This window comes from Loxodonta africana, chromosome 13 (genome assembly GCF_030014295.1).
Source record: "Loxodonta africana isolate mLoxAfr1 chromosome 13, mLoxAfr1.hap2, whole genome shotgun sequence".
Classification (NCBI taxonomy): Eukaryota; Metazoa; Chordata; class Mammalia; order Proboscidea; family Elephantidae; genus Loxodonta; species Loxodonta africana.
Genome location: NC_087354.1, coordinates 40,478,374 through 40,489,439, shown reverse-complemented (window position 1 = coordinate 40,489,439; position 11,066 = coordinate 40,478,374). Strand labels below are relative to the sequence as shown.

General features: G+C 50.6%; 1 pseudogene; it reads left to right on the top strand.

Annotated features, from left to right (window-relative positions):
- The first annotated feature begins 1,457 nt into the window (after positions 1-1,457).
- Positions 1,458-3,120, top strand: LOC100669581 (phosphatidylethanolamine-binding protein 1-like; annotated as a pseudogene).
- The last annotated feature ends 7,946 nt before the right edge of the window (positions 3,121-11,066 follow it).

The window sequence follows — 11,066 nt, the reverse complement described above, 5'->3', positions numbered from 1 at the left end:
AGCCAGGCAGCGCCTGCCCATAGCAAGTGCTCAGCAAAGTGTACTGGGATTCCAAGCCTTTGAGCAGAGCAGAGCCTGAGACCAGCCCTCAAGAGAGGCAGGGCCCAAAACATTGATACTCAACTTATAGGTGAGAAGCCTGAGCCGTCAGTTGGGGCAGGCTCTCAAGGCCACACGGTGGGTAGATTGCACAGCTGCACCTGGGACCAGGCTCCTGATGGCCCCAGACATTGAGCCTTGCCCCATGTTACCACGCTGTCTCCATGGCGAGCAGAGTCCTTGGGGATCCTAGGCTGTCGTGGTATCTGTCAGTCCGGGGCAGGAGGAATCCACTGAGCACACAGGGTCATATGGCCTGAGAGTTAAGAGACCCAGGCTCACATCCCAGGCTGCTGTTGCCCTCAGGGAAGGTCACTGTCCTAGTCTCAGTTTCCCACATCACACATATCATGGTTATCTGATTACACCAGAGCCCGAGCTCTTAGGTGCGGGCCTTGTCACTACCCAGGTGTGCCGTGTCCACATGCCACACAGGCCAGCAAGATGGGTTAAAATTTTTAAATTTAAAAATATTTCATTGTTCTTGTTGGAAATATACACAGCAAAACACACCAATTCCACAGTTTCTACATGTGCAATTTAGTGATATTTGATTACATTCTTTGAGTTGTACAACCATTCTCACCCTCCTTTTCTGAGTGGTTCCTCCCCTCCTTAAGGTTCCTATCTAATCTTTAGAGTTGCTATTGTCACTTTGATCTCGTATAGATAATTCTTAAAAGAACTTTATGCTCGAGGCAAATTTTGTTTTTTTTTCTAGTTAAGCTAAACTGTTGTTTGGTTTTAAGAAGACTTCAGGGGATATTTTCTCGGTTTCGGGTTTAAAGGTTATCTCAGGGCAATAGTTTCAGGGGTTCATTCAACCACTACAGCTCTAGCGAGTCTAGAGTCCGTGAGATTTGAAAATCTGTTCTGCGTTTTCCTCCTTTAGATCAGGATTCTTCAATAGAATCTTTGATCAAAATGTTTAGTAATACAACTACCATTTTTAAGCTCTACTACGTGCCAGGCATTGGGTTAAGTGCCGCCCATGAGTTATCTCACTGCCCACAACCATCTGGAAGGTAAGAACTCTGAATGTCAACATTTTGCAGTAGCCAGAGACTCAGAGGCATTGAGTCACTTGTAAAGGTGCAGCTGCTCAGTGGCCTGACTGGCTGAGGTCTGGCCAGCTGGGCAGGGCTGGGGCAAGTGTCCTGCTGCAGAGTGGATAGAGGAGTGTTGAGAATTGGGGGGAGTGGGGAAGGAGAGAGGTAAGCAGACCATATGGGAGGTGGGGGTCAGGCGGCAGGTAGTGGATGGAGGTAGCTGTGTGCCTTCCAGTGGAAGGGCAGAGGGTTTGGCCCACAGAGAGCACCAAGCAAATATTTGTTGGGGTATGGAAGCAGGATCTGGGCATGGAGGAGGGGACTGGACAGGTGAGGCCAGGAGCAGGTAGCTGGGGTCAGGACTCTGTTCCCTGAGAGGAAATTAAGTCTGGCACTATTGAGGCTGATCTGCAGAGGGCAGAGGGGCTCTAGCCCTTTTGTAGGGTGGGACAGGAAGAATGGAGTGATGGGGTCTGTACCTGCATCTGTGTCCCAGATTGTGCATATTCACCTGTGTGGTAGCTGGGTGCCTGTCAGTGTGTGCCCTGGGCCTGTGTGTCAGTCCTAGCAGAGGTGTCTAAGGGTCCCTCTGTGGGGGCAGCCCTCTGCCACACATTTTCCCCTCTGGTCCTCTTGCCCCAAAGCTCAGGCACAGCCTTGGAATCATACTTAGCTCATCTCTTTCTCTCACACTCTACATCCCACCCACGAGCTAGCCTTGTTGGCCCTTCAAAAGAGAGTCCAGGTCGTCGCTGGGTGGGCCACTCCGAGTTGGTGCTGCTGGGCTGTCCTGTGCATCACCTGCTGCTCCACTCCCCGGCTGCCCACTCTGCTCGGTTCCTCGCTGCTGGTGGACCTCAGGAGGTGGTCCAGGCCCTTGAGCCTGCAGGAAGTGGATGAGCGGCCGCAGCACCTGTTGCAGGTCAAATACGGTGGGGCAACAGTTGAAAGGCAAAGTGCTGACATCCACCCAGGTTGAGAACTGCCCTACCACCATTGCATGGAACGGGCTGGATTCAGGTAAACTCTGCACCTTGATCCTGACAGACACAGGTGCTCCCAAATACAGGGAATGGCACCATTTCTGGTAGTCGACATAAAAGGCAACAACATCAGGCTCTGGGCCTCCCAAGGGCACAGGCCTCCACCACTGACTGGCTAGTTTACGAGCAGGACAGACCACTGAAGTATGATGAGCCCACTCTTAACAACGAATCTGGAGACCACGGGGCAAATTCAAGGTAGCATCTTTCCACAAAAAGTGCAAGCTCGGGCCCCTGATTGCTGGCACGTGTTACCAGGCTGAATGGGACAACTATGTGCCCAAATCCTACGAGCAGCTGTTAGGGAAATTGGGAAAAGCTGAGAAACAGAACTGTTCCAGAGGCCCCAGGCAGTGTTCTCGAGTTCAGTGATGTACGCAGCTTTCTCTTCTTCCCGGCTTCCGTTGCCACAGGTGAGACTTGAGAGGTCAGCGGCTTAGGATGACTTTTCCGGCTGCCTATCCTTTATCTTTTTCTAGAAGGTCACACACTCCCTTTTATGTTTTGATAAAATTTGAACTCCATTTTGGCGGAGGTTTTGGTACTGTGATGGGACCATCAAATTATCACTATAAAAATAGCAACCCAGAATTTAAAGATGAAAAAAATCCAGATAAAAAGAGGAAGTCTACTGGGGCTCTGGTAGTGCAGTGGTTAAGAGCTCAGGCTCCTAACCAAAAGGTCGGCGGTTTGAATCCACCAGCTGCTCCTTGGAAATCCTGTGCGACAGTTCTACTCTGTCTTATAGGGTCGATACGAATTGGAATCGACTTGATGGCAATGGCTTTTTTTTTGTTTGTTTTTTTAAAGCAGTAGAGCAAAGCATCAACGAATCTTTCAGAGAGGCCCACTTTTCTGGTGTTGAGACCTGGGTATCTGCATGAACACCGGTGCCAGGTGAGAGATCAGGAGCCCTTAAATTTGTGCTCCTGTGAAATTCATCACTCTTCATTGTGTGAGTAAAGCCGACCTGGGGTTGCCGAACGTTGTGTTAATTTTGCTGTTTGCTCATTAAAAAAAAAAAAAAAAAAAATTTTTTAAATAAAAATACTAAGTCAACTGACGACAACAACGAAAAAGACTCCAGTTATTAGTCATTCGAGAAATGAAAATTACCACCACAACGACATACCACTTCACATCCACTAAAAAACCAAACCAAACCATTGCCTTTGCCACTGAGTCAATTGCAAGGTTTCCAAGGAGCACCTGGTGGATTCGAACTGCTGACCTTTTGGTTAGCAGCGTAGCCCTTAACCACTGTACCACCAGGGCTCCTCCGACTGGTGGTGTTGAGGAAATGGGAGACTGGAACCCTCTTCCATTGCTGGTGGGAATGTAAAATGGTCCAGCAGCTGTGGAAAACATTTTGGCAGTTCCTCAAAAAGTTAAACCTAGAATTACAATATGATCCGGCAATTTCACTGCTATCTAAGTACCCAAACAAATTGAAAACAGACTCAGATACTTATACACCAATGTTCATTGCAGCACTATTTACAATAGCCAAAAGATAGAAAGAACCCAAGTACCCATCAACGAGTGAATGGATAAACAAAATATGGTACATACATACAATGGGAATATCATTTAGCCATAGAGAGAAATGGAGTCATGGTACATGCTATTACAATGGATGCATTTGAAAACATTATGCTAAGTGAAATAAGGTAGACCCAATAGGACACATATGATCCCACTCATATGAAATATCTAGAATAGACAAATGCATAGAGACCAAAGTTTATTAGTGGCTGCTGGGAGCTGGGGGAGAAGGGATGGGAACTGTTGCCAAAGGGATACTGAGTTTCTATTTGGGGTGATGTAAAGCTTTAGGAAATGGATAGTGGCGATGGTAGCACCACATGGTGAATGTGATTAGTATCACTGAATCGTACACTTAAGAATGGTTAAAATGGCAAATTGTTGTTGTATATGTTTGACGACAATAATAAAAAGAAGTTAGCTAAGGCAACATAAAAAAGAAGGAAAGAGAGACAGACCAAATCTGACCCCTCTAGTTACCCTACTACGTGGGTCTAAGCCACCAGCATGCTTGCTTGAACTATTGCAGTAGTCTCCATGCTTTTCTGCTCTTTCTCCTACTCCCTGGTAGCCTAACAGGGGCCATATTAATCTTTTAAAAACACATTCTAAATCAAATCATGTCCCTCCCCTACTTTCAAACTCCAGGGCTTCTGCCATGCTTAGAATAGATTCCAAACTCTTACCACAGCCCACAGGGCCTTGCAAGGTCAGGCCCTTGTTGACCTCTTTGATCTTACCTTGGACCATTGTCTTCTTTGGTCACTGAACACCAGACCTGTTTGTTCTTCCTCAGAACCTCAGGGCCTTTGCATTTGCTGTTCCTGCTGTTTGGAATGCTCTCTCCCAGTAAGACAGAGGGCTCTAGGCTGAGGAAAATTCCACTGCCTCAAGCAGTTAGCTTGAGGTGTGCAAAAGCTTTACATTAACATCCTGGTTCCCTTTTCCTTAACTGCTGCCCAAAAAGCTAGAGGAAATCGGTGGAAACTGGTTTCGGAGCCATGTTGACATTCTGGATAACCTTTTATCTCATTAAGTAACTTCTCTGCCTCTGGGTGGAATTTAACGGCCATATTCCGAACATGGGATTCATGAAGTTATACGTAAACCCCACTGTGCCTGTGTAATATGATTAAGAATGTTGCCGATGTAACTTGTATGAACTTCCTGCTTGTAAACTCCGTAAAAGTAACCTGCCCTCTTGCCCTCGCTGAGTAGCCTTGGCGGCAGCAGCCTCCACTATTTCTTTCCTTGCACAATGAGTTGAGGTCACTCAAGCTGGGGGTAACTGGACACAGAGTTCCAGCCCAGAGGCTCAGCAGCCCCTTATTCCTGCCCCAGTTCTGCGTCTACTCCCTGTCAGACCAGGGGCTCCATAGTAGCTTCTCTCAGCCTGATGCCTAGGCCGCTGTTGACTCCAGGGTGCCAGTATCCTCATCTCTCTGGTTTTGCTCCATCTTCCCCCCACCCTCCTGCTCTGCCTTAAGCTCAGCTCTGCCCATTCTTCAGGCCCAGCTCAGGGTTCCTCCTCCAGGAAGCCCCTGTGTTCCTGCCTACCCCTGCCATCCAGCCCTCCTGCACCTGGGCAGGCAGGTTCCAGTGGGATTTTTCCCTCTTGGGTCCCTTGTAGCCAAGCCTCCTCTAAGGTAGGCCAGATGTTCCCCCGCTCCCCCTCCAACCTCGGGGGCAACCCTCCTCAGAATCATTGGGGTGAGGGTGGTGAAGGGAAGGTCAGAGTAGGGCTATCAGCTCTTCCTACTCAGGCCAGATCTTGACTCCTTGCCGTACACTGCACTCTCCCCACCAAAGCTCAGCAAAGAGGAGCACCCTAATGTTCATCTTTTCCAGATAGGGAATGCATACATTTGGCCCTCTAAGAGAAGGACAGAATATTAGTTCAGTACCTACTACGCGCCAGGCATTATGATGACTATAATAAAATTTAACAATAACGTGAACTTCTAACATTTATTAAGCATCTACAATATGCCAGCCCCGTATGCTAGGCAGTTAATAATAATAACCATTTTAACAGTTTAATAATAATAGTCAACATTTAATGAGGAAACCCTGGTAGCATAGTGGTTAAGTGCTATGGCTGCTAACCAAAGGGTCGGCAGTTTGAATCCTCCAGGCGCTCCTTGGAAACTCTATGGGGCAGTTCTACTCTGTGCTATAGGGTCGCTATGAGTCGGAAACGACTTGACGGCACTGGGTTTGGTTTTGGTTTTGGTTTTACTATGTGCTGGGTGCTGTTCTAGGAGCTTTGCCACAACACTGACCCTTTGAAAAGAAGCCTTGCACAGTTTTGATAGGTCATGAAGGGGTGGGAGCTGGGCTGGGGACCTCTGGACAGCAAGTTCCATACCATGAATACTGACTGGGGATGGGAAATGAGGCAGAGATGAAGACAGAAGGCAGGGCTCTAGGCTCAAAGCAGGCACTGAGTACCCCTGTCCCAGCTCCATAGTCTCTGGGGCCAGTTATCCCATTTTGAGTTATAACAGGTAGGTACTTCATGGGGCAGACACAGGTACCATTCCTGCCCTCCCTCCTTCAGTCCCCAGACTCTGAGGATCTCAGGGCAGATGAGGGGGCAGAGGGGCTGAGGTCCTGGGGCCCAGAACCTTCTTGGGGTCATAGGGTCCTGCCCCAGCAGCCTCTCCAGGGGGCCTATGCACAAGGCAACCTTTTAGCAGGCCTGACTCAGAGGGAGCCCTTCCACCCTGAGCCACCCGTCCTCTGAGAGTGCCCAGGCTCTACCAGTCTCACCCACCCACCTGCCTGCCTGTCTGTCCAAAAGCCCTTTAGGGATCCGCTAGCACAGGTACCTCCTTCCCTGGCAAGACCCAACAGGGCTCCCCCATTACCCTTTGGACCTTGGTGGTCTCTAGCCTGGCCAGAATGTCTGGAGTCCCCGACCCACCCCCACTTGTCCTTATGCCTCTCGAGGTGCCTGCAATCCCTCTGCTGAGATCCTTGTCATCTGGAATGTTTTTGAGCCTCCATGAGACCCAGGTTTGTCAATGAATGGCTAACTGGGCAGGTCATCCTTCTTCTCTGGCCTGATGCTGGGACTCTGAGCCCCCTGGTCTAATGCAGGACCCCTGGGTAGGGGAGAGGTAGGATTCTGCTCTGCTCCCTGCCTCTGAAGGTTGGAATCAGGTAGCACTCACTGCAAGTGGACAGATCAGCTGGCACGGAGGTCAGTGGAGCCTGGAGGCTCCAAGGAGGCGCTACGGAGGGTAGGGGATCCTGGGTTCTTGCTTCCTCCTGCTGCATTGAATCAACTATGACTTTACCTGTGATGGGTTTCCATGTACGTTTGGGTGAAAGGGTGCCCATAGGGTTCTGGGCTGGCACACTTTAGGTGTTGGGGAGGGAGGGAGCCGTGATTGAGTATGGAGGAAGATAGACGTGAGCTCTGAAGAGTTTGGGAATGACGGATGAAACCTGCTCCTTAGAGACTCAGGGCCTGGGAGCCAAAGCGGCAGTTGGGAGATCAGTTGGGATGGGTAGGGGGGAAGCCAGTGGAGCCAGAGTGGGAGTCCAGGACAGGGAACTGTATGGCGCAAGTGGACAGAGGCCTCCTAGCATAAGGGCGTCTCTGTGGGAGGGGTGGGGCTGTATCCTGGCAATAGATGTTTATTGAGCATCTACTATGTACACAGTACAGGGCACAGCAGGGGCTGGACGCTGCCCTGATGAAGTGCACAGCACTGAACAGTGTTACAGGTACAGAGAGCTGCCCTGGGAGGGAAGGCGAGTTGGGGGCTCCGGAGGGATTCCCAGCACCAGGGAAGCCCACAGGCTGGGAGCCACTGCCTGGTGTTGCTTCCCAGCTGCTAGGGAGATGAGGGAGGGGGTAGAAGGGACAGTTAGTGTGGGGGCCTCCATCCAGCCCCTCTTGCTCCTCACTCTCTGCAAGGTGGAGAGCTCTGGGAGACTCATCCCTCCTTCCTGTCAGGTGGCTTTCTCACGTCCTTCCTATGGGAAGGCTCCACACTTGACGTAGGCACTGACTGGTGACCTTGGTGACATCTCCCTTCCTCCCTCCCTCTGCCAGTTGGGACTCAGATAGTAGGGAGGGGACAGAGAAGGAAGGACCAACTGGGTTGCAGAAGGCAGGGTGTTAGGGGCTGCTTCAGTTTCCAGGGGCTTTTTTTTTTTTTTTTTTTGTCTCTGGGAGGTAAGGATGGGAGTGGGCTCCTCCTGCAGCCCCTCCCACCCGACCAGACCTGGCTGCCACCTTTGCCCTCCTCCACTTCCCTCTCTTGTCCTCTGAAGGACCCTGGAGCAGGAGCCCCACCATCAGAACCCTATCACCTTTTGCTTCCAGGGCATTGAATTTATGTTAATGGTGGTGAAATAATCTGGAAAAGGACAGTGAGAATGGGTGCACAACTTGAAGAATGCAATCAACATCACTGAATTATACATGTAGAGATGTTAAATTGCCATATGTTTTGTTGTGTATATTTTCACACAAAAACAAAACAAAAACCAACAAAGTCCCCTATCCCATGAGTTTGAGGGGCATGTGGGCAGTTTCACAAGAGTGTGGGGAAGGGCAGACAGTGTGATATGGAAAACAAAACCCTGTAACGGGGTCAGGAGTCTGACCTCCTCCAGCTGTGGGGTCTTGGCCTGGTCCCTGCCTCTCCTAGTTTCAGTTTTCCCAGTTAGAGCTTGAGGGGGATTACTTTAATCAGTGCTTCATGGACTTTACCGGGTCTACCAATCACCTGGGGCCCTTGCTGAAAATGCAGGGTCTTATTCAGCAGGTGTGGGATGGGGCCAAAGAGCCTGCATTACTAACAAGCGCCCAAGTGATGCTGGTGCTGCTGGTCTACAGACTCCACTTTGAGTAGCGAGAACTTAGACAAGCATCTAAGTTGGACCCTGGAGACTCAGAGACTGGGTCACTCGAGCACTTTGTGACCCCACAAGGCATCAGAAGGAAGCCTTGGGATTAGTTCCGGGCTCTGGGCTAACAGAGGTAGCAGTTGCTGGGTAGTGAGGGAGGGGGAGAACTCCTTCAGCCGCCAATTGAGGCTATGTTTGTGTTTGGGCAGAAAAGTTCCTTCTTGGCTACTGGTCACCTTAACCAAGGGCTGCTTCTATCTTCAGGGGCTCTTAAGATACCTAAAGTGTGAAGGAACATGGTATAACCCACCAGTTATCGGAGGTGCTAACGCACTTAATGAGGACAGCAGCTATCGGTTAAATACTGAAACTCATTACACAGAGAATGGAAATGTAACCAGGAGCATGCTCAGCTTCAGCTGCTGCACTGGCTATCCATTCCACAGAAAGGCTCAGCCCTCCGCAAGGAGAGAAGCAAGTAGGCAGAGCCAGCCAGCCCTCCAGCTCAGGGCTTCCCCTCCTGGGCTAGCTCACACCGCCGGCTTAAGGCACACATCATGGTTTGTAGTTACTCATTGGCATGTCTGGGGCCCTGAAGGAAGGGCTGGGTGGATTCCCATCTGTATCTTTTGCAGCATTTTTGGCACAAAATATAACTACCCAGGGATGGCACTAACTAGGCAGGACCTAAGGATGGACAGAGGCAGTGGAGGGGTTCAGTGGGCTTGGTTTCCACCCAGGTTCACCCACTAGCCAGGGCTCTCTTGCATGTTAGGGCTAGGAACTGGGAAACCCAAGCAGACAGAGAGCACTGGGGCGCTGCCCAGGTACCTCCACCCTTTTAAGATCCGCCTCTTCAGGGCCCAGAGGAAGATGCCAGCATCCCTGGCAATTCCCATTGGTCAGGAGAAGTTGGTGGGGGTGGGGGAGGAAGCATTTCATTGACTTCCTGTTGGAGGATGATGGCTCCACTTCTGTCATTGCTACAGCAACCATGCCTAAAGGGCCAGCTTCTAGGATAGAGATAGACAGAAAAACAAACAAACAAAAAAACCCCAAACCCATTGCCATCCAGTTGATTAGACTCTGACTCATACGGCAGAGTAGAACTGCCCCATAGGATTCCCAAGGTTGGAATCTTTATAGAAGCAGACTGCCACATCTTTCTCCCTCGGAGCAGCTGGTGGGCTTGAACAACTGACCTTTCAGTTAGCAGTCAAGTGCTTAACCACTGCACCACCAGGGGTCCTTGGAATGAGAAGAGGGGCTCACATATTAGTTTCTTAGTCCCTTCTTTAGTACCTAAGAGGCTAAGCCATTTCGAGCAGTGGGCAGGGCTTTCAAGCTGAGGACCTGGATATCTGTACCCCTCTGGCAACCACACCCCCCACTCCCCATGTGGGTCCACTCCCAATTTCCAACTCTGTTGATGTCAGCTTGGGTCCATTGCTGGGCAGGGGATCCTGGCTCTTGCTCGACATGGCCAGCTCCTAGGACTGTGCGAGGGCCACGGATGAGGGCCACCCTCCCCTAAGTTTGTATGTACTTGTGTATATTATAGGCAGGTAGTTATCTCTGTGTTGTGCAAGTGCCTGAGGGGCATGTGTGAGCCTGTGTTCACATCCATGGTCTGGTGCACAAGTACCCATTATGCATGTGTATGTTTGTGTGAGGAAGAGGGCCAGAGGCTTCCAAACATTCTTGAACACTTGTACACAAGTTGGCTCCTATCTTCACCATCTAGGAGGAGCCAGCTCTTTAAAGGAACGGAATGGGGAGTTATTTTGTCAAGTGGAGAATAACCCCCTTCAGGCCCTCTTTAGCCTGGGAGCTGATCTGAAAGCCACAAGGGATTTGCACACACCGAGACCCCACATTCAGGGTGGGCTCCCTGCTCTGGTGTGCCAGTGAAAGACCCTTTCCCAGGTCCTGGGAAAGCTATGGAAACCCTGGTGGCAGAGTGGTTTAGTGCTAAGGCTGCTAACCAAAAAGTCAGCAGTTCAAATCCACCAGGCTCTCCTTGGAAACTCTATGGGGCAGTTCTACTCTGTCCTATAGGGTCGCAATTCGACAGCAATGGGTTTTGTTTTTTTGGGAGAGCTGCTGGCCCCAGGCCCTCTGTGCCAGCCCACTGGCCAGAACAGGCTAGAGAAGGAGCCTGAGCAGCTGTGCTGACTAGTGTCAGCGCAGTGGGGCCAGTGCAGGGCAGGGCAGGGCAGGGCAGCTGTGTGAACAGAGAGAGTGTCATTAGTCCTCTGGGGGAAACTGGAGTCTAAGCCAGATCCTGCCTGGCGGGTCTGTCACCTTCATCTCAACTTACACTTCCAGGGAAACCGGTCGCCCTAGGTGGAGACTCGTTCCAGATATCAGGGCCCTGAGGACCTAGCCCCCGGCTCCTCAGCTCCTCATGGAGGCAGGGCAGAGCACGGGGTGTGGCACAGAGACACCCTTGGCAGGGTCCCTG